Raw genomic sequence first — 22,769 nt, 5'->3', positions numbered from 1 at the left:
TAAAGGTCCTCCTATCTGCAGTCAAACTGTGGACACAAATAAGAAAATTAACCAAAATCCCCTTTTACAGTGAATATGCCCCGATCTGGGATTCTCCTGGCACGCCAGAATGCCTCCAAAATAGTCTCTCAACTCCCCTACTACTAAATGGGATTACCAGATGGGGGCAACTGATAAAACAGGACCACATTATAAACTGGCCTCTCCTGGATACTATTATGGGAGGCTCCCTATCCAGATTCAAGTTTTATCAATTATCCAGCTGGATCAAGACATCGACGGAACCCTTTGAAGGAGACAGAGAACTGGAGCTCAAAATGCTTAATATCGGAGCCCAAAAGAAAGAAGTCTCCATATGGTACTGGGCACTTATAGAATCAGGAGAAGACAACCTCAAGACACTAGAGAAGATCTGGAGTAATGCACTGCCGACGAGTGACATCGAAAACTTATGGCAAGTATCTATGGGGAAATGCTGGGGTGTTATAAAATCTGCTGCCCTAAGGAGGAACCACTTGTTCACTCTCCATAGAGTGTATTGGACGCCGAAAAAACTCTCAAAACATTTATCTTCTAAGATAACTTCGCCCAGCAAGGTATCCAGATCTGGGTAGAAGTTTCTGTGGAGTTTAGCGAAGATTCGTGAAGTAGTAGAGGAGCAGAGGTAAGATAACCAATTTGGATAGAGCTATTTTACCAGTCGTGGCTAAGGAGAGATGTTTTCAGAACTGCACTTGTGGTTTTAGGGTAGGTAGTGTTTTCTTTAGATTGTCCTCATTTAGGTCAGCTGGTGAATGGTAGAGGTGAACAATTCGGTAACAAACCATGACTCCTCACTAACCGCGGGAGCTCCCCCAAGTTGCACCTCGAGCGGGGTCGCATCTGGACTAATTGGATATACACAAGATTTGGCCCAGTTGACCCGAAGACCAGCTGCCTGTGTAAATGCATGAAGTGTGGTGTATATGAAGGGAAGATCAGTGCGGGTATCACAGAGATATAAGAATAAGTCATCCGCATACAAGGGCGCTACATGATTTACATCGTCTACAGCCCTCCTGGCGGAACCGGATGGCGAGAGGCTTCACAGCAATTGTTAACAGTAGAGAAAACAGGGGGCATTCCTGCCAAGGAAGGACGGTGAGATGAGCCGACCTTGACATATTTTAGAAGTGGGATTAGTAGATAGCAATTTTGTGTATGCTAGAAAGCGCTTGCCCACCCTGTGTCGAATGCCTTTTCGAGGTCCAGGCTGTATGAGGGACCCTCAGAGTGGCCCAAAAGGTTACGCACTTATTGCATTAATCCCTCATTAAATTGTGATTTTGCTGACTTATACACAAACTTAGCTGCCTGATAAAATGATATTGGTAGCTGACAATGTTTCATTAAAAGGTGCAATACTTTTAATCCTTCAACGCTGCTGCCATTTCCAAATGAATATGATGAAAAATCTAAATAATCTGACCATGGCTGCAGTGATGTAACAGAATTATGTACCAAATCAAGGTAAGACATAAAAGACACTCCACTTGAAGTATCAGATGCAACTCTGTGGATTGTTCTTGTCTGAGAGACCATCAAGGATTACTGAGAACAGCTTACACAGTATGCTATATTTCTGAAACTGTTGAAATATAATATTTGTGTAATTTATCTTCAACACAAGTAACAGAACTGATTGCTCTGACACAAGCATGTTGTCTAGCTAACAAACTGAGTGTTACAATAAACACAGACAGCAAGTATGGTTTTGGAATAGTACATGATTTTGGACAACTGTGGCCACAACAGAGTTTTAAGAGATACTCTGGTACTCTTATTAGGAATGGAACATACATTTTGAACCTGCTGGAGGCTTTACAGTAACCTAAAGAAATTTTGGTTGTAACATGTATTGCTCATAAGTCTGGTGATGACATAGGGCCTGATTTAGATCTCTGTGGACGGGTTATTTCGTCACAACGGTGACGGATATCCCGTCTGCTGAAATATAAATTCCATTATATCCTATGGGATTTATTCAGCGGCAGACGGGATACCTGCCGATATCTAAATCAGACACATAGTCACCATGGGTAATTGTTTTGTTAATGAGGTTGCCATGTATGTGCTCCTTAATAAATTCTAAAGCGCAAAAAGGGAAAGAAAAATGTGAATCTGAGACTGAAACTGATCATCTGGTTGTGTTGAATCCACTATAGGCCACATTGAATGAGCTTAGAGAATTTCAAGAGGAAGTACCAGAGGATGGAAACAAAATGTGGGAAATCTTTTGTAGAAATGTTATCTGAGTAACTTCAAAACATCAACATGTAGTTCCTGATTCAATGTTACCAACTATGGCTAGGTTGATCCATGGCCATACTCATGTAGGGAGTGATGGCATGGTTTGAATGTTCAGAAAATATTGGCATAATACACACTTGAGGGCTGTTGCTGAAGATTTATATCAAAGATGTATTACTTGTCAGAGAATCGATCGGGGCAAGTGAATATTGGTGACCATGAGTCACGGAGGAAAGACTGATGGACTATTTGCTAGGTCACAGGTTAAGTATATCGAAATGTCTGTATATAATGATATAATGTTCTAAGGTACTTTTTAGTGATAGTCTGTTATTCTCTAGGTGGGTTGAGGCCTACCCAACTAGGAGATAGGTTAGCACGACTGTGCCCAAACTATCATTGAGGTAGTTGATCCTCTAGATTTGGTATGCCTACTACTAATGAGATAGGTAGAGGCACCCACTTTAAGAATGGGATTCTAAAGCTACTGTGCACAGCTTTGCAAAATTTCCACTACAGTTACAGACTATCAGCAGTGGGTGTGTTAAGAAAATAAATACAGCATCGGGTGATTTGAGAAAATAAATGGAGCTATAAAATCCAGGCTGGCTAAAGTGTGCACCTCGACAACTTTGAAATGGCCTGATGCACTTCCACTTGTGCTAATGAGCATTAGAAGCACTCTTAATAATAAGACTGGTCTCCACGTGAAGCCCTCATGGTGAGGGCTTTGAAAATCCTGTGCAATCCTTCGGAAGCACTTGTACCAATAAATCAGGACAAGGTGTTGAATTACTGTAAAGCTCTGGCTGATGTAGTGCAACTTGTCTCTCATCAGGTAAATGTGGTAAAACCATCAACTAAAGAAGTTCTATGACATGCACACCAGAATGATGGTGAAGAATGATGTTGGCAAAGACTGTTTGAAATCATGTGGAAAGGCCCCCAACCAGGTAAACCTTGTGACTAACATTGCCGTGAAGTTTGCTGGAATCCTACAGTGGATCCATGCAGTTCACACAAAAATACAAAGAGAGTGAAAATTGTGGATGAAGAAATGGTGACGACAGCAATGATTCTCAGTGTCAAGCTTGATTTTGTGGATACAGCTGGGTTGGGTGAAGAAGGAGAAAGAGAAGCTTTAGAGGGGGAGGGGTTGAAGAAAACAAAAATCAGAATCAAGAAGAAAAAATGTTGCAATGTCACAAAAAGAACAAGAGACTGCAGCTCCAGATGATAAAAATAAAGCTGACAATTAGAGTTTCAAAAACACCCAAAGAAAAGCGGTTCACAGTGAGCCACGCTGCTGATGCAGATGAAAGCAGAAATCCAGTTGCAAGTAAAGAAGATAGAGAAGTAGTCACAAGAGAATCAGAGGATGAAAATATGCATAGAGAAGACAATTGGCCAGAATCAATGAAAAAAAGCAAACCATTGCACTGCAAGACTCACAGGCCAGAGCCAATCAGAGGAGAGCCAGAGACACCTGAAGTAGACTCTGAAAACAGTGAGAGTCAATCACCTGTAGATAAAAGATCGGCAAGAGAGAAAGTGCCAAATAGAAAGTATGCATCACATGAACGGACCTAGTATCGGTCTCTGCAGATGAAGAATCAGATTCGGAAGTCTATGATTTGACAAACTTCTGACAGTTCATATTTGAGGAATAACCAGAAGAACCAACTGGATTAATAAAAAAAGGAACATTTGTGATGAATTATTTGAACTGAAAGCAGAGAACTGCAAATTAAAAGCTTCATACTTTGAATTTGTTTCTGTTTTGTACCTTAGGTATCCCGACGAAGATAATAAGATAGTAGGGTTTCTAGAATTCAATGGACTAAGTAAATGATCTGAACATCGGAAGTCATTGAAGCCTGATTCCAGATTTTGTACCTTTTGAAGTTGGGTTTTGTCCTACTTTTAATTTTTGCTTAGTAGAGGGATGGCGAACAGCAGACAAAGGTGCTATAAAAGTTTTAGTATATTCGTGTTGTCAATGACATTAATCATTTTAGTTGGACTATTGTTATGCTTGATTTCTCCACTTAAAAATGTTTCAGCACCACAAACTGAAGTAATCACTATACACAATGATGCAATAAAGATAGGTCTGTAGGTAACTACAGGGAGGATTTAAACTCAAATGTATTAGAAGAGCACAATAGTATAATGAATGTGAAAGATTTCTTTGTACATATTTACCTACTTCAGTTGCAGAAGGGACAGCCTATTCTCAATCGCTCTCGCATATTAGCTTTCCTGCAATGTTGTGTTAGTGCTTTCTATAATAAAGAATTTATGTCTCCTTATCTTTTGGACTACAATGCTTCATTGGAAGAACTTCCTACATCTTTTCTAAATATTTCAAGACATTTGCACCACCTAACTCTAATGTTTTAGAAAACTCAAAATTAGTTTGTTGTTTGAGTAAAGAAGAGTGTGAGTTTATTAAAGAATATAATGAAAGAAGTGTTGACATTTTGAGAAATTGAGAGGATGTGAGTGAGGTTAAGATGCAAATAGAAGCAGAAGAGAAATTCAGGAATTGGATGTGCATCTGCGATTGAAAATGGAATATGTGAGACAAGAAGGGGTGAGTATGATGAGGCAGAAGTCTCAAAGTACTAGTTCAATGGAATTAGTGGAAGAGAGTGTGTGTCAAAGTAGCTATACTGTTGACAGTGAGTTTTTGATTGGCGGCAAGCCAATATTTAGAGGAATTTAGAATTTTGGTGCTAAGGCTGCCTTTTTTAACCTGCCACATAATTGGGCAAGAAGCTATCTTGCTATGATATTTCGTCAGATTTACCATGTGAATTAAGTGAATGATACTGTTGGATTGAAAGGAGTGAAGCATAGATTTGGACAAATTGTGTTAGATGTGCGTGGTGCTATGAATCCATCTACTCGTGGGAATTTGAATAATGTGAAAGTTAGGAGATGGTCAATGCTTGTAGAGTGCCTTGTTTCTAACACTGATAGTGCATGAACTAAAATAATGATGAACTAATGACTTTGCATGCTGCAATTATACAAAACCGCCTTGCTTTAGATATCCTTCTAGCAAAGGAGTGCACAGTTTGCCAGATGTTTATGGTACAACAGTGCAGTACCTTCATCCTAGATAACAATATGCATATATACCCAATGTAACTATGATTTCTTGTGAAGCAAAAGCTCTAGAGGAGTATGATTTGTAGAAATCAGTTGGTTCTTGGTTCAGTGAGATTAGAAAGGATTTTGTAAAGGTTGGTGAGTGGTTTGATAGCATAGGAGGAGGGTGTTGTTTTCTATACTAATACCTTTAATTATTATGTTAATTTGTGTGATGGAGTTCATTCTTTTCCTTAAAGTGTTTGGGTAATCTTTTATAAAATGGCACTAAATTGTGGATGTAAAAAGAAGGTGTCAGAAACATTGATGAATAAGAGGAAGCGTGATCTTAATGGAATGGAACATATCAAAGCAATAGCCTTTAATGAGATAAAGATGTTGGAAGAATCAAGATGCAAAAGATTAATAAGTGATGCAGACTGTATTGTGAATGTAATAGTGGGATTTTAGTGCTGATTGTAGTCTCATCAGTGGGGAATTTGGTGTAGGTATTTTCTGATTTAAACCATTTTACATATTAACATAAAACTACTGCAACTGAAACGATAATGTTATGATGTACAGAAATATGTTTTCTGACTATGGTAATCAATAACGGGCTCTTCTACTGGATCGTCTTCAATGGAGTTTATTGAATCAGAGAGGGAATCCCCAAACCTCACGCCAGGCACAGCTAGCAACTGAACTCCCCAATTCAAATAATGAAACCCATTTGTGTCACCATTGAATGCAAGCATGTCAGAAAAGCAACCACAGCCTCAGCCTGGCTGAAGCTGCTTAGGTTCATTACAACACAGCATATGCCAAATTAGGCTTTAACTAGGCCTCAACTCCATCTTGTATTTGTCAGATTCCCCCTTCATAATATTCTAACTGACACCACATTCAGCAAAATGTGCAGTTTGTTTTGTAATTACATTTTGTTCTTGAAGAACACTGGAGGAAGCCTTTCAAGGCTCTTTCTGCTTGCTCACTGTCGCCTATTCATCATGATTCTTTTAATTGTTTATGTAACCAGATTTGTAATGACACCTCCGATGACATTAGGTCAGAAGGGTAAAATTATTATTCATTTAGGAGGAAAGTTCAAGGATAGTGATACTATATGACGCTGCTTGTTGCTTCTGGCTGGCGCTGCATTGGTGTGAGGGCTGTTCACACCCACGACTTGCGGAACCCGCTTCGCGGGTCCCGCTGCGGAACCCCCTCACCTCCACTTGCCGCTGCTGGTCTCCTGCCTGTCTGGCTGCTTCGTGGGGGCTTGTGAGGCTACAGGGCTGCGAGCGTGAACCGGGACTCATCTTCCCAGGAGTCCCGGACCCGGAGGCTGAGTCACCTGGCCCCGCTCTCCCTGAATGCCCCGCCCACACCTTGCTAAATTTAAACTGCACCTGGACCCTCTCTTCGTGGGACGCTGCTTGTTGCTTCTGGCTGGCGCTGCATTGGTGTGAGGGCTGTTCACACCCACGACTTGCGGAACCCGCTTCGCGGGTCCCGCTGCGGAACCCCCTCACCTCCACTTGCCGCTGCTGGTCTCCTGCCTGTCTGGCTGCTTCGTGGGGGCTTGTGAGGCTACAGGGCTGCGAGCGTGAACCGGGACTCATCTTCCCAGGAGTCCCGGACCCGGAGGCTGAGTCACCTGGCCCGCTCTCCCTGAACGCCCCGCCCACACCTTGTCACAACACACCTCATTGGTCCTTGGGATATAAAAACTGGAGAGTGACGCTGCGCGGGAGCGCGCGGGAGCGTCCGGGGCGAAGACCGGGCAAAGAGCGGGCCGTTCGAGTACGTGAGAGTCCGGTCCGGGCCCCCCCTCTTTCGCCTGGATCCAAAGGTATTTGAACTGTCAGTAAAATGTGCACACGGGAAACCAGGAGCAAAACTTCCTCACAAACTGCATCTGGGGCCGTTAAAGGACCTATTGACACTTACTTTGCCAAAGCTGGCTCCCTTTTGTTTGAGGAAATAGAGGTTCTCGAGCGTAGAATCTCACAAGAAATAGACTGGGTAAGAAGGTCCTCATTGGGCCCCATGGCCCATGTTAGAACCCCAGAAAATAGACCTGGTCTTCCAAATAACCATAGTATAGACCCGGCAACATGTCCTATCCCAGCCATTAATTTCACCAATCCCGAGTTTACTACTGAGGCCCCGAGTTACCTTGAGGACATGAGCCTTATGGCCCTACCCAACACGCAAATCCCCCAGCTTACATCCATAGAGAATACTGAGAGAGCTAAAGTTGCAGGAACTAACCTAGACAGCAACAGGGGTACCAGGGAAGGGGCTGTTCCTAAAAAGAAGCAGGGCCTCCAAAATAAAGTAGATCATAGGACTAAAACTTCGAAATCTAAGCAAGCCAGAGGCAAAAGGGAGATAGGTGCTTCCTCCGAGCACACTGGGAATACATTAGGACCGCCATCTCCCTTTAGAACGAGTAAGTTAACTTCATTACCACAACCTATTAGCAACGCACCATCAGATACTATTTCAGATGACATTACTTTAGAAGATATAGGCACCTTAGTTAGGTCTCTGTTGAGCCCTCTTGAGGCAAGACTGATTAAGATGGAAGCCAGACTAGTTAGTATTGAAAAGGCTACCGTGCAACTCGTAGACTCAAGGAAAACTGTCAACAGTGGGACCAAAATATTTAGAGAGGGATCAGGTTCAAAACTTACCAAAGGCAACTTCCCTCCCACACCAACTACTAATAAATCCCCGCAAATTAATCCCAAACCCCCACAACCTGTACCAATTAACGCTCCGGCACCATTGGTTGTAAATAAGGCCCCCACTCCCATTCAACAATCAGCTACTGCTATCCCAAAATCAACCCTCCTGCCGAAAGACAATAATACCCAGCCTCCGGCCAAAGCTAAGAGTGACCCTCCTACTACTGGAGAGAAACCTGACATTACTTCTAAATCTAAATTCATAAACCTCCCCCCAGAAGTAGCACCTTACACTCTGGTTCTGGTGGGGGTCCCTGAATTAAATTCTACTACATCTGAATCCACCATCTCACTTATGAATAAAGTAATCAATTGGCTCTCCGTAAACAGACCCTTACCGAGAGGTACTACTAGCGATATAACCATGGCTAGGAGGGCAACGTGGGTGGGCTACACTAAGAAATCCATCGGTGGCGACTGCATTCTGGTCACCTTCAGAGATCCGAATGCAGCCGCATATATCTGCACCCGTGCTGCTGACGGGGATTTTGCGAGCACCATCCAACCATTACCCCTCTCATTCTTTTACCCCTCAAATTTTTACAATCTGGAGGATCACAGGTGGAGGCATCACCAGGAGCTGTTGGAGGGTTGGGAAAATAGTCGGAGGAAGAACAACAACTATCCGTCATACAGGGAAAGACCAACAGAGCAGTTCCCTACTTATGGGGGTGAGGCCGGCTGGGAAACTGTTGTAAGAAGGAGGGGGGGAGGCGGTGGACAGAGGAGGGGAATTCCAGGGCCACATAGAATACACTACCCCGCCCATCTATCTACCCATAACCGCTTTAGTAGCCTTGAGATGGTAGACTGACATGCGGTTGATGAGGGGAGCGCAATTCAAACATCTCACATAAATGGGCTCAAATTTGACCTGGGTGCTGATATTTATCCTTCGGCATTTGGCACAGTTGATCCTGCACATGTCCCAAGTGTCGCGCCCTCCTCTCCCCTCCATGATAATAACCCCAAGGGCACGTCCGTCGTCCCCACAAACCTTCGGCGGCCCCACGAGTGCACCACCACCACTTTGGCTCATATGGGCACGGCCTCCACCCAACCACTAGAAATAATAGTGATTTCATGGAATGTGGCTGGCCTTGCTAGCAAGATAGATTGCACAGAATGGGGTACATATATCAGTTCGAAGGATATAATTCTATTACAAGAAACTTGGGCGCGTGAAGAAATAGCATTTCCGGGTTTTGCCTCCTTCTTCAAAGCAGCTAAATGGGGGGGTAGGGGCAGGCCATCGGGGGGACTAGCCACATGGGTAGCCACGGATTTAGGATGCCAAGCTACTTATCTAGAGACCGCTTCTGATGATGTACTGGCTGTCTCACTCGAGTGGCCAGACTCATCGAAGTTGATAGTAATTAATATCTATTCAAGGCCGGTTCCAATGCATAAAGAATCTGGCACAGTGGATGAGCTAGCCAAGCTCCTAGAAGGTATCCCAAGCGAACTGGCTTGCCTGGTAGGAGGCGATTTTAATGCTCAATATGAACCACTGCCGGGGCTACGTGATGGTCCTTCTCTGGAAGAAGACTCATATTGGCTCATACCTGAGACGGTGGCACCTTCCCCACGCGCTTGGACTCCACTTGCCCTACAGATAACCGCCCTCACTCTCAACCTTGGTCTAAGGGCATGCAACGGTCGCACTAAATCAGACACGCCAAGTATCCATACTTTTAATAAACCCGGCAGCGAATCCAGATTGGATTACATAATGGTTAAACTGTTCATGTGGTCAGCAATAGTGGACTTTAAAGTTACCCCAAGACTAGACAGTGACCACAACTCCCTGGAATTGACCTACTGTCTACCTGGGAGAGACCCAAGAATCAATGGGTTGGTTAAAGATAAAACGGGCCTCCTACTTGAAAATAATCGTAGGAAGGTCAAGTGGGAGAAACTGGCCAGCAACCCAGAACGAATATCCCGCCTATATGAAAGGATAATTCCATCACTGGAGGATGCCTTCCAGCTAGGATCTAGGGTTTTAGACGATGTTATGCGAGGAGAGCTTGCACAAATACATGCAGGCATCCTCATTACCCTAGAGCAGGATCTATTTTCATCTTCAAAGCAAAGGAATGGCCTTAAACCAAAGACATCTTGGTACAATGCTGCTTGCAGGGAAGCCAAGGCCAACTTGCTACTTGCCATAAAGGAACATCACAACAAAGATGAAATTCGCGCCAGGAGAAGATCCTATAAAATCCTCCTAGAGAATGCAAGGGCAGAATGGGACCACGATTACTGGGAAAATCTCACTAATGCATTAACAACCAGAGATTCCCGTAAATTTTGGCGTGTAGTGGCGAATGGCACGGAGGATTTATCTTCCGCAATAGAGCCCAATATAGCCCCCACGGTATGGCAGACCCATTTTGAAGCCCTGTACGCAGAGGGTGGGGGTGAACAGAACAGAGATGGTCCCACAATTTCATTCTGCCCGATCGGGGTTGTTTTCACTGAAAAAGAAGTGAGGGAAGCCATTAAAGGGTTAGCTGCTGGAAAAGCCCCTGGTCTCGATGGGGTGCCCGGTGACCTGTTTAAGCAGGAACCCGGGATATGGTCACCCTATCTCACACTAGTATTTAATGCCATTGCCGGGGGACTGGAGGTGCCTGATACTTGGAGGGGAGCAGAGGTGGTCCCAATTTTCAAAAAGGGATCCCCCTTGCTCCCCTCCAACTATCGTCCTATCAGTTTAATCGATATATCCCAAAAATTGTTCGGTAGACTGATTTTGAATCGATTGCAGGCCTGGATCGAAGAAATGGAAATCGTGTCCCCTTACCAGGCAGGATTCAGGGAGGGCGTGTCAACCATAGACCAAATCTTCAGGTTAAATCTCCTCTACTGGAGAACAGCCATAATCGAGGGCGGCAGTCTATACACCATCTTTGTAGACTTACGTGCCGCCTTTGATTTGGTTCCCAGAGCGAGGCTATGGAGAGTTATGGAAGAGTTGGACGTACCTACTGACATCCTGACAATCCTGATGAGACTTCACCACAATAACTACGCTCGCGTAAGGTGTGGCAAAGGTGGCAAACTAACCGAAAGGTTCCCCGTTCGCAGAGGCGTGAGACAGGGTTGTGTGCTCGCACCGACCCTGTTCTGCATCTTTGTGAACGGGGTAGTTGCCCACCTAAACAGGATTCACAACTCGGATGCTCCAAAATTAACCGGCAGCAGGGTGCCTGCAATTATGTTTGCAGATGACACCCTGCTGCTGTCTAAATCCCCTATGGGGATCCAGCGCATCTTGGATGGTTTTCTAGATTTTTGTAACGATCGGGGACTGGAAATCAACCCTCAAAAAACTAAGTTCATGATTCTGAACCCCAAGCCCCAGAATCGTGCCCCACCCAGGCTCGGCACAACACAATTGGAACGTGTGCACAATATTGAATATTTGGGGATCACGTTAAACGAACATCTATCGTGGACGTCTCATCAGGCCAAAGCGACCATCAAACTGGCACAGTTGGCGGGTGGCACTTTGCGCTTGGCGAACAAATCTTTCTACCGTCCACTGACCCCAATTATTCATATATATAAAACCCAAGCAAGGGCGGGTGTTACATATGGGGGTGAAATCTGGGGTCACACTCATGTCCCAAAGTTACAGTCCACCGAAAACAAATTCCTGAGACAGGTAACTGCCCTTCCTCAAAGCACTCCATTACTCCCCCTTAGATTAGACCTGGGAGTAAGACCAATATCAGAGGAGCTAGGTCTTAAACCCCTAACCTTTTGGAGGCGTTTGTGGTGTAGCTCCGATCTTTTAATTTACAGAGAGGAACTTCAGGAATTCTTACAGCTGCGGAACGCCTCGAGGATTCCGTGGCTGACCTATGTCAAGGGTAGGTTTGAGGATCTGGGTTATCCGGAACTATGGACCGATCCTTCCAAATCCTGTGTAAAGATTTCAAAGAAGGCACTCGCAAGAGCATACTACAATTTGATGCTCACAAGAGCCATCAACGAGAGCCGTGAAGGATCCTTGACCCACTTATTCCTGAAAGCAAAAGACTCCTACTGCCTTGAAAGCACTCTTGATGCGATCTCCCCTCTGCTAACGAGGAAATTATTCTTTCAATGGAGATATGGATGCCTTCCTCTAGCTTTTTTCACAGCGTCTTGGTCTCCATGCTCCACCACAGCAACCTGCCCTGTTTGTGCTCATCCGAAAGAAGACGAAGTTCACGCCGTTTTTTTCTGCAAGGGCTACAAGAGGAGCAGGAAACGCTGGTTAGTCCCGTTACTCAGGAACTTGGGCTTCAGATCCTTCCAACCAGCCTATAGGGTTTTAAAGTCAGACCTTTCTCCCATTGTCGTTTTTGCAGTTGCGAAATTCTTAACTTCCATGTGGTTTACCCGTAGCAGCGTCCTGAAAAGACTTGTATAAATTGACTTATTGTTAGATTTTAGCACAGTACACTATACTTCCTTTTTTCCCTTAATGCATTTTAATGCCTTAATTCATTGGATCACATCATGTTTAATACTTTTTTAATTGTCCATATTTTGCTATGTATCTTTTATGATCTGTGATCGAAATAAAGATTTCTGAAACGAAATAATGTTGTGTTTTGATTTATTGTTCTATTATTACATTTCTTCACTCTGTGCTGAAGCTGCAATTTCCATTACTTTCTATTGAAAAAGATATTATGAAAAGCTGTCAATTTGGGGGTGAACCAGGCTCTTTTCTTAGTTTCTGGGGATGCTGCCTGATATTCTATTAATTTGCTGCACAATTTGGACTTAATCTATTTGCCACATTTTGCTCATTGCTGCATCTAATTTAATTGTGAAGGGCCTTTACGTAAATTGATTTCTGAGCCTTGTGACTGATTTATTAAAGCTAGTATATTTGTGCCGTCTGTATTGCGCTTAAATTCTTTAACAAACCTTCATGGTTGTTGTTAGACTTGGCATCTTTTGGCATGTTTCCCCTGTCTTTTTTACTTTCTGAATTCCTGGTTTTGACTCTGTTTTTGCGGGTTTAGTGCGTGCTTTTTCACTGCTGTTCAGTATTAAAGTGCATGTGCTCCTGTTGCAAATTATTGTTTTGGATTGGTGTTTCCATGATTGGCTGATTTGATTTACTAGTCAGTCCCTAGTACAGTGCACCATGTATGTCCAGGGCCACTAAATCAAATGCTGCTAGTGGGCTTGCAGCACTGATTGTGCCACCCAAACAAGCAGTCTGTAAATGTAACTCTGGCCTGTCATTGCAGAGCCTGTGTGCAGTCTGCGCTAACCTTCCCTTTCCTTAGATGTCAGTCACCCCTAAGGTAGGCCCAAGGTACCCCTGTAGCCAGGGTGCAGTGTATGTGAAAGGTAGAACATGCACTGGTGTGTGTGGCATGTCCTGATAGTGAATTACTGCCAATTTCTTTTTTTTAATTGTGACCTGTCCCCATAGGACAGAATTGGGAGTCTGTTTATAACATCTTATAAAAACAACTTCACCGGGGGACAAGGTAGAAAAATAAAGTTTAGTATGCCTGAACTCAGAATCTAAAGATGCATCTTTTAGTAAAGTGATTTTTACATTGTGTGTTTGAAAATACCACTTTTATAAAGTAGGTATTTTCTTGCTTGGCCATCCAGTATGCCTCTGCTGGGTTTGTGGATTGACTGGCTTTGGGATGACAGGGTGTAGTGATTACACCAGGCCAGGTAAGTGTAAGAGCACATCCTTCATTGACTGTTCATCTGCACAGCTTCCAGGAACTGACAAACCTGGGATACAAACTATAACATTCCATCACCATGACAGTGACATCATAGGTGGCACAGATTAGATAGACAGTAAGTACATAGAGAAACTACTACAACGTCTCCTCTCTTCACATGAAATCAAAACAGAGTTATAGACAAAAGAAAAGAAACAAGAATGGAAAGAAGAGCAGGCAAGAAGAAGAAAATCAGGAAACAAAATGAGCATAAAAACAGGACAAATGACGAAAAACCAGAAGGTGAACATGGGATAAAAAACGGATAGCAGATCCAAAGGTACGAGTTCACATGAAAAGCAACCATAGTAAATATTAGAGATTCAAACGATTTGGCAGACACTTGTCCTACCACTCCTGCGTGGAGAGACATATATCAAAGAAGACTTAGTAAGCTGTGAGGGTTGTGGAGAACTCTCTTCACGAGTTGGTCTGCCCTGAACTGGCTGGGAATGAGCAGCGTTGCCAGACTTGAGGCCTAACTGCAAGACAACCCTCTTGGGAATCTTGTAAATCCTGGACAGGTTCCACCAATTCTTCCCATTGAATCTTACAGTAAAATGTGAAGTGGCATCCACTTTAACAGGGGGACCAAAATTTGACAAGCCCTTGGGAACATTTAAGGGAGACTTAATCCTCACCCAATCCCCCACACACACACTTAAATTTGAAGTTTGGCACATCAGGGACCACATGTTGTGGATGCATCCCACCATTCCCCTGAGCCTTCCTACAGCCTGACAGCAAACCCCACTTCTTCATCCAAGCAGGACACATGTGAAAGGATGCTTCTCTGCCCTAACTAAAACAAAGGGACTGGAATCTGTGATGGCACTAGGAGTTGTACGATGTGCCCACAACATGCTCTGCACAGCTTCTTTGATATCAACCCCAGAAGAACAGCCCACTGAACACACTCAACGAGAATACGGTTTGTGCGCTCAATGAAACCATTGGCTTGTGGGTGATACAAAGCCACGCGCCAATGAAGGATACCAGACTGGCTCAGAAAATCAGACATCTCTCTGGAAGTAAATTGTTCCCCATTGTCGGATACGATCTCTTTAGGGAAACCCTCTCTGGCAAAAAGATTTTGAAGGAACTTGATGACCTCTTGAGAATTGGGATCAGTCATAAAATGAACATCCCACCACTTACTGTAATAATCAGCAACAACCAAAGCGAATTTGTAATAGTTAGGCAGACTATTGAAAGGTCCCACAAAATCGGTGGCTGACTTCAACCAAGGGCCATCGGGTGCCTCCACCTCTTGCACAGGAGGAGAAGCAATCTTTAGAACTTTGTCACTGGTACAACATGTCACACATCCTTCCACAACATCATTTATTTGGCGGTCCATGGAGAGCCACCAATACACACAACAAATCCTTCTTTTAGTACTTGTCTGTCCAAGATGACCCTCATGACCATAATCGATGATGCAACACCTCAGTGATTCAGGAGGAACACATTTATCTCCCGCATGATCATATCGCCACCTTTCAAGGTAAGTTCATCAGCAATCTTGGCGAAGGGATGAAGGTCACTATCCAAATGTTTCTCCTTGGGCCACCCAGACACAATAAACCCTTTCACTCTCTTGAGGACAGCATCAGACTCCATTCCACTGAACCATTCATGCTCGGTGAAACAACCCAGACCACAGGCATCAACTGCAGCAATAAGACACTCTTCACAGCATCGTCGTCATGAAGATCAAATTTTTCTGAAGGCAAGGTAGACCTTGAAAGAAAATCAGCCCTTGTGTTATTTCCACCAGGTATGTGCGCAATATCAAAGTTGTACTGTAACAACTTAGAGCTCAAACTAGCAATTCTGGGAGTGTGGTCTTTAACAATTCTACTCTTAAGGATGGGAATGAGGTTTTTGTGATCAGTGAGAAGAGTAAACATCTTCCCCCACAAGAAACATTTGAATCTCTCAACAGCCCAACAACATGCCAGCAATTCTCTTTCAATGACCGAATAGTTTTTTTCACTTGGGTGTAACGCTCGAGAGGCAAAACCCATTGTGTACTCTTTACCCTGCTTTACCTGAGAAATCATGCCGCCCAGACCATCCAAATTAGCATCCACCAAAACCGTACATTGAAACTCAGGATCAAAAGGTGTAAGGATATTACACGACCCTAGTTCTTTTTTAATCTGAGAAAATTCATCCTGACAGAAATCATCCCAGACCAACGTAGCTTTTTTCTTGAGCAAGCCTCTCAAATGCACAGTCTTGGCAGCAAAATAAGAAATAAACTTCGTGTAAAACTCACAAACACCCACAAACGAAGAGACATGTTCTTTGGAAATGGGACATTGGGCATTGGAAAGGGCCTTGATGAGACCTTCTCTTGGCACAATACCATCACCCGAAATGCGATGCCCCAAATACTCCATGGACTCAACACCAAAAACGCACTTGAGCTTGTTAGCCACAATTCCCTTTCCTTCCAACCTCTCCAAAACTTTGGCCACATTTTTTTTATTTTTTTTAAATTTTTTTATAAATCTTTTTATTGAAAACAAAGAATGACAATACAACAGAAAACAAACCAAAATGGGGAGCAATCGCCAGACAGAGCCTAGCACTCAAAACATATGCATCACATATACGCAAAACAAGAACAAAATAAGCCATGAGAGTCACAAATAAACACAAAATAATATCACAGCTCTAGAAGGACTCTCCATCGACATGATATGTGGCGTCCTCCGTAAAGGGGGAGCATAGAAGCCCTCTATACTCGTTCCATGGGCCCCATATTTTAGTCCATTTGCCTGGGAAGCCTCTGCTTTCATATATCACCCTTTCGACCTGCATGCACCAGTCCATGCCACCAGCCCAATCTGCACTGCGAGGCTCGACTCCTTCCTTCCATCTTCTGGCGATGTCACGCTTAGCTATGATATAGCCCAAAGTGACCCGCAACTGTTCCGTGTGATTGAAATCAGTAGCATCCCAAATATTCAAAAGGCAGAGCCTAGGCGAGAGATCTATCGATTTCTGACATATTTGGGACATCGTGTCTATAAAACCGTTCCAATAGCGTTGGAGAATCGGGCAGTCCCACCACTGGTGTAAGAATGTGCCCAAGGAGCCACAGCCACGGGGGCAAATTGAGGAGGTCATTAATCCCATTTTAACCAAAGCATGAAAGTATAATAGGCTCTTTGTAATACTTTTATTTGGATAAGTTTGAACCGGGATCTAATTGCCACCTTCCTGGGAGATGCTAAGGCCTCCCTCCAGTCCTCATCCATCAAGCCCCCCACGTCCTCCACCCATTTCATGCGGATTTTATAGAGTGGTTCTGGGAGGTTATTGAGTACCTTACGATATGTTAAGGAGATAGCCTTGTCTGGGAGATAGTCATCCAGGAGTCTGTCCTCTAGGAGAGATGAGACGGGGAGATCGGAACCTTTATGGATGGCTCTGGTAAGAACGCTACGTGCTTGTAGGTAGTGGAATGTTTCCCCTTCATGTAGTTGGTACTTTGCCCTCAATTCAGCAAACGGAACTACTGCACCCCTCGCCCACATGTCCCCAGCTGCGAAAAGACCGATAAGATCCCATTTATCAAACCCGGGGAAATTTGATAGCATCTCCAGATGATGAGATTCCAATAGTGGAGTCACTTGTGTGATGTTGCCCTTCCAACCTAGGGCGGCTATAGCCGCGTGCCAGATCGAGAGGGTGGTAGAGGTGGGCGTAAATAAAGGTGTATGGTTGGGTCCCCCATATAAAGCCCTCAAGTAGTTGCCCACCTTCATATTGAGGCGATCCAGCCGGTACGCTGGATCAATGATGGGGCGGTGGGCCCAATGGTTAAGGACCACCAATAGTGAGGCCCAATAATACGTTTTGATTGCAGGAAGTGCAATACCCCCGTCGTACCAACTACGTATGAGTTTAGTGAAAGTGATCCGGGGAGTGCCGCGGTTCCATAATAGAGTTCAGACCTCGGAATCGATCGTTAAAAAATATTGTGGTGAGATAGGATAAGGTGCGTTTTGTAAAACATATAGGAAATGGGGCAACGCCATCATCTTGAAGAGGGCAGCTCTACCAAGTAAGGTAAGGGGAGTGTCCTCCAATGCCACACGTCTGCCCGGAGGCGATGCAAAGGGGGGAGGAGATTTCTTCCGTGGAAGACATCCACGGCTCTCGTGGTGTAAATACCTAAGTACCGGAAGCCCTCTGTGACTATTCTGGACGTACAGCCTGCGGGAAGTCGCAGCGGACCACCATGGAGGACAAATATCACGGACTTGTCCCAGTTGATGGTGTAGCCCGAGTATTTCCGAAAAAGAGTTAGGATATGAAGCACAGCATGTAGAGAAGACCAGGGCTTGGCCAAATATAAAAGAATATCAGCGGCGTAGAGGGATATTCTATCCGACCAATCCGGAGCCCAATTCAGCCCACGGATAGACGGGTCGCCTCTAATCCACACTGCCAAGGGTTCCAGGGCCAACGCAAAGAGCAATGGTGACTGGGGGCAGCCCTGTCTCGTGCCTTTCCCAACTTCAAAAATCACCGATCGGCAACCATTAACCGAAACTCTGGCCAAGAGGCTAGTGTATAATAGACGCACCCAGGCTATAAAGCGCGGGCAAAAGCCGTATCTCTCCAGAGATGCAAATAGAAATGGCCATTCCATCATGTTGAACGCCATTTTAGCGTCTAAGGACATGATAATCGCATCCTCCCTTATAGTGGAAGCTCTACCCAGTACTCCGAAGAGGCGGCGGAGGTTGAGCGCCGTATTGTTATTTAGCATAAAGCCGGATTGGTCCGGGTGGATTAATTTATGGAGGTAGGGTGACAGGCGGAGAGCCAGGATTTTAGCTAAACTTTTAACCTCTGGATCAAGGAGGGAAATCAGTCGATAGGAACTACATTGATCTCGGGGTTTCCCTTCCTTGTGTATGACTGCAATGTTCGCCAGACGTTGTGTCTCAGGCAGACTCCCAAGCTTTATGCTTTCATTATACATTCGTATCAGGTGTGGGGCTAGAACCGTTGAGACCGTTTTGTACAACTCAATTGGTAAACCACTAGGCCCCATGGCCTTCCCAGAGCGCAATGCCCCAATAGCTTTAGAAACCTCCTGAGAATCAAGAGGAGTGTCAAGGACTGTCACGTCTTGTGGGTCTAACCTTGGTAGAGGGAGGGTAGGAAGAAGGTTGGCGGCCTCCTCCTGCGTGGAAGTAGAGGAAGGGATGTAGAGACATTCAAAATGGTCGGTGAAGATTTTCGCAATCCTGTCTCGGTCAGTTCGTCTCTCTCCGCCCGGAGACCTGATTTCCGCAACCCACCTATTAGCAATTTCACGCCTATCTAACCACGCTAACAATTTACTGGCCTTGTCACCTATTTCATAAACTCGACACTGGGTAGAACGATAATGCACCCTGGCTGCCTCGCTGGCTATGTTGTGAAACTTCTTCTGTTTCACTGCAAGTCTGTGGGAAGTATCTGAGGAGGCAGTTGCGATAAGCTCGTGTTCTAAACTGGCGACCTCTAGTTCAATGGCCTCTAGCCGCTGATGCTTCTCCCTTCGATGGCCTGCCACTGCAGCCACACCACATCCTCGGATCACAGTCTTACACGGCTTCCATAGTATCACATCCAAATTAATGGTACCTACATTGTCAGCGAAGTAATCTGATGTGGCCTTCATCAGTTTGGCTAGAGTCTCCGGGACTCGGAGATACCATGGGTTAAGGGCCATGTCTCGGTGAGAACTAGGCGGGTTACCCCCGTAATGGGCCAGGATCGGGGAATGGTCAGAAATGCCCCTAGGTAAGAAGGTTATATCGCCAAACAAAGAGAGCTGAGAGGCGTGGCAGAAAAGATAATCAATACGGGATAGGCTCCCATGAACCCTGCAGAGGAAAGTGTATTGCCGATCTGAAGGGTGAAGTGTGCGCCAAGTGTCAGTCAATCCCAGAGCCATTAAGAAGTCTGACAGTAGTTTCCCTTGTGGTTCAGTTTGGCGGGAGGGCAGGCGATCCAGCTCTCCGAGCAAGGTGGCGTTAAAGTCACCCCCTAATCGAATGTCTCCTCCGGTAAATGTAATATGTGTGGGCCCAGAACAGCCAGAGTGGAGCAATGGAGTCTGGGGGGTATATATAATAAGGTCACATTGAGAGAACGGCCCTCCCACACCCCCGACACAGTGACAAAGCGCCCATCCGGATCCTGTGTAATTGTCTTAACCTGGAAGGGTAGGGAAGAACGTGCAAGGATACCCACCCCTCTGGACTCTCTGGTGTACCCTGCATGAGCGAGGAGTTTATAACCCCAGCGATTCAGCGCTCGGTATGTGGTGCCTGGAACATGAGTCTCTCGGAGAAGCACAAGATCAGGGGAATGACGTTTCAGATATTGCAAAACCAACCCCCTTTTGATCCTATCACCCAACCCATTCACATTCCAAGAGATCAATTTGAGTTGACCCAGGGAGGTGGAGGTTATGGAGGCATCAGTCATTAGGATCCTGAAACAGAAACCTAATCTCCCCCCTGGCCCAAATGACAACCATACATAATGGAGAACCGCCTAGAAACATATACGTGAGATCACAATATACGTCGATTAATACAGCACAAGTGTGCATTACCATCTCTGACTGATTGCTCAATACAAAAAACAAAAAATAAAAAATAACCCTTAAGAAAACACCCTGGAACCCCCCCACTCTGCCTCCATGCAACGAGAACTGCACCCCCCGCCCCAATTTGCAGAGCGCTTGAGTACCCATAGAAAGCCTAATTAAAGGGGAAACGCTACAGAACCAACGTGTCCCAAGACTCTGCCCTCTTCCCTCCACGGAAGCAGTGTAGTTGCCCAGAATGAAAACATAGAGAACCAAACAACGTCAGGACGGGAGATCATAACCTCGAGGCCTCAAAAAGCAAGTCCCATCCCTCCCATTTCCCCAAGAGGTCCAGTCCCAATGAGGAAAAGTCTTGAAATGTTCGGCCATGAGGGAAAGCAATACACAATGTCCCGTGCACAAATAATAAAGGGCGATTCATCCATAACAACCCAAGGATGAGGCCCAAGGACAGTGTCAAGTTCGAGGCCAATTACAAGGGTCAGGAAATGAAACCCAGTTCGTGTTTAATGGAACGATACCTGCACCATCGAAGTTCAATCAATCTTCCCCAGAAGACGTTTGGAGTCGCGTGGATGGTCCTGGGAATCAGCATCCTGGCCTGAAGAAGATCGCCACCCCTCCAACCAGTCCCAGGTCTCCTCCGGGGTGTGGAAGAAGAGCGACTTGCCGTTTACTTGCACACGCACTTTTGCCGGGAAGAGCATGGCATATTTCAGATTGTGTCCCCTGAGAGCACGTTTAACTTCTAGAAAAGAGCGATGCTTCAACTGCACCTTATAAGTAAAGTCTGGAAAAAAGGTTATACTGGAATTCTCAAATTTTAAGGGCGGACCGTTCCTCGCAGCCTGGAGAATAATGTTGCGGTCGGGAAAATTGAAAATGCGCACCAGAATAGGGCGAGGGGGAGCGCCCGGCTTCGGAGGGCCGCCAGGCACTCTGTGGGCGCGTTCAACGGAGAAGTAGTTGGAGAGGGACCGTGGTTGCAAGTGATTTTGAATTAAGTCCTCCACAAACAGATCAGTAGCCAGCCCCTCCGCCCGTTCAGGAACTCCCAAAATGCGCACATTGTTCCTTCTTGCGCGCCCTTCATAGTCCTCCAGTCTGGCTTCTAGGTCAATCGTCTTGGTCTGTAATTGTTTGACCACCAACTCCAAACGTGACGTGGAGGTTGTAAGTGTGGCGATAGTACCTTCGTTGGCCTTGACTTGGTCCCCCATATTCTGCAGATCAGTACGGATCAAGTTGACATAGATGGAGACGGTGTCCATTTTATGTTCCAGCGCTGTGCGTACTCCCTGTACCGCCTCCATTATGTCTGCCAGCGTCGGGCCCTCGTCAGTTGCGTGTCGCCTCTCCTCCCCCTCTGGCCGTGTTCCTTCAGCTTCAGTCAATTTAGAGTTGGCGAACTTCGACAGCCTGTGAATGGTGGACGGTTTGGGGCCCCTCTGTGTGGCCATTATGCCCTGTGCCCCTTCTCCAATCGGGAGGTGATGAAACTCAAGGTGTCAGGGGCTGCGTAGGCACAGCAGCGGGCGAGCTGTAAGACTATCGGTGGACCTGAGTCTCTGCAGTGAGGGACCACGTGTGGCCCAAAATGGCGACCTTTAAGGCCCAGGCAGGCGGCACCCAGCCCCAGCGATCCGCCGCACGGGGATGATGCACCTCAAGTTCAGAGTGTGAGAGAGGCCGGGGGAAAGTCTTTTTATTTGGCCAGTAATCCGGGCCGCCAACTCCCAACAAGGCCAGATCTTCAGGCGTAGGGGAGGAAGAGAGGGAGCAGAGATGAGGGAAATGTCCTCCTAGCGCCCACGGGTCACAGCGCTATTATGTTGGCTCCTGAGGCTTGCATCTAGACTTCACCTGGGTCCCGGGCGGGCAGTCTTTATTGAGCGTCCCAGGCGCCGTGCACACGGCGCCTCGGGCTCTCGCCACTCATCAGTAGTCCGGCGGAGTCTGTGCCGATTGCTGATTCCGGCAGATGCGATCAAGTTATGCTGGTCTTGGGCGGCGGGGGCTGACAGCCGCAGTGAGGTTTGCAGAATCAACGGCCCCCGGTGAGGTCGCTGGCGCTGTCGAGGGCCGCACGTCGTTGTAGCTGAGTCTGCCCTCACACCACGGCCGCCGACATCAAACATCGCTGGCGGCGGTGAGCGGCACTCCAATTGGCTCAGAGGCGGCTCAAGTGAAGCAGCCGATTGAATAATTTCTCCGTCCTAGGAGAGTGCGGGC

This window comes from Triturus cristatus, chromosome 2_1 (assembly GCF_964204655.1).
Source record: "Triturus cristatus chromosome 2_1, aTriCri1.1, whole genome shotgun sequence".
NCBI classification, from domain to species: Eukaryota; Metazoa; Chordata; class Amphibia; order Caudata; family Salamandridae; genus Triturus; species Triturus cristatus.
This window is presented reverse-complemented; position numbering follows the sequence as displayed.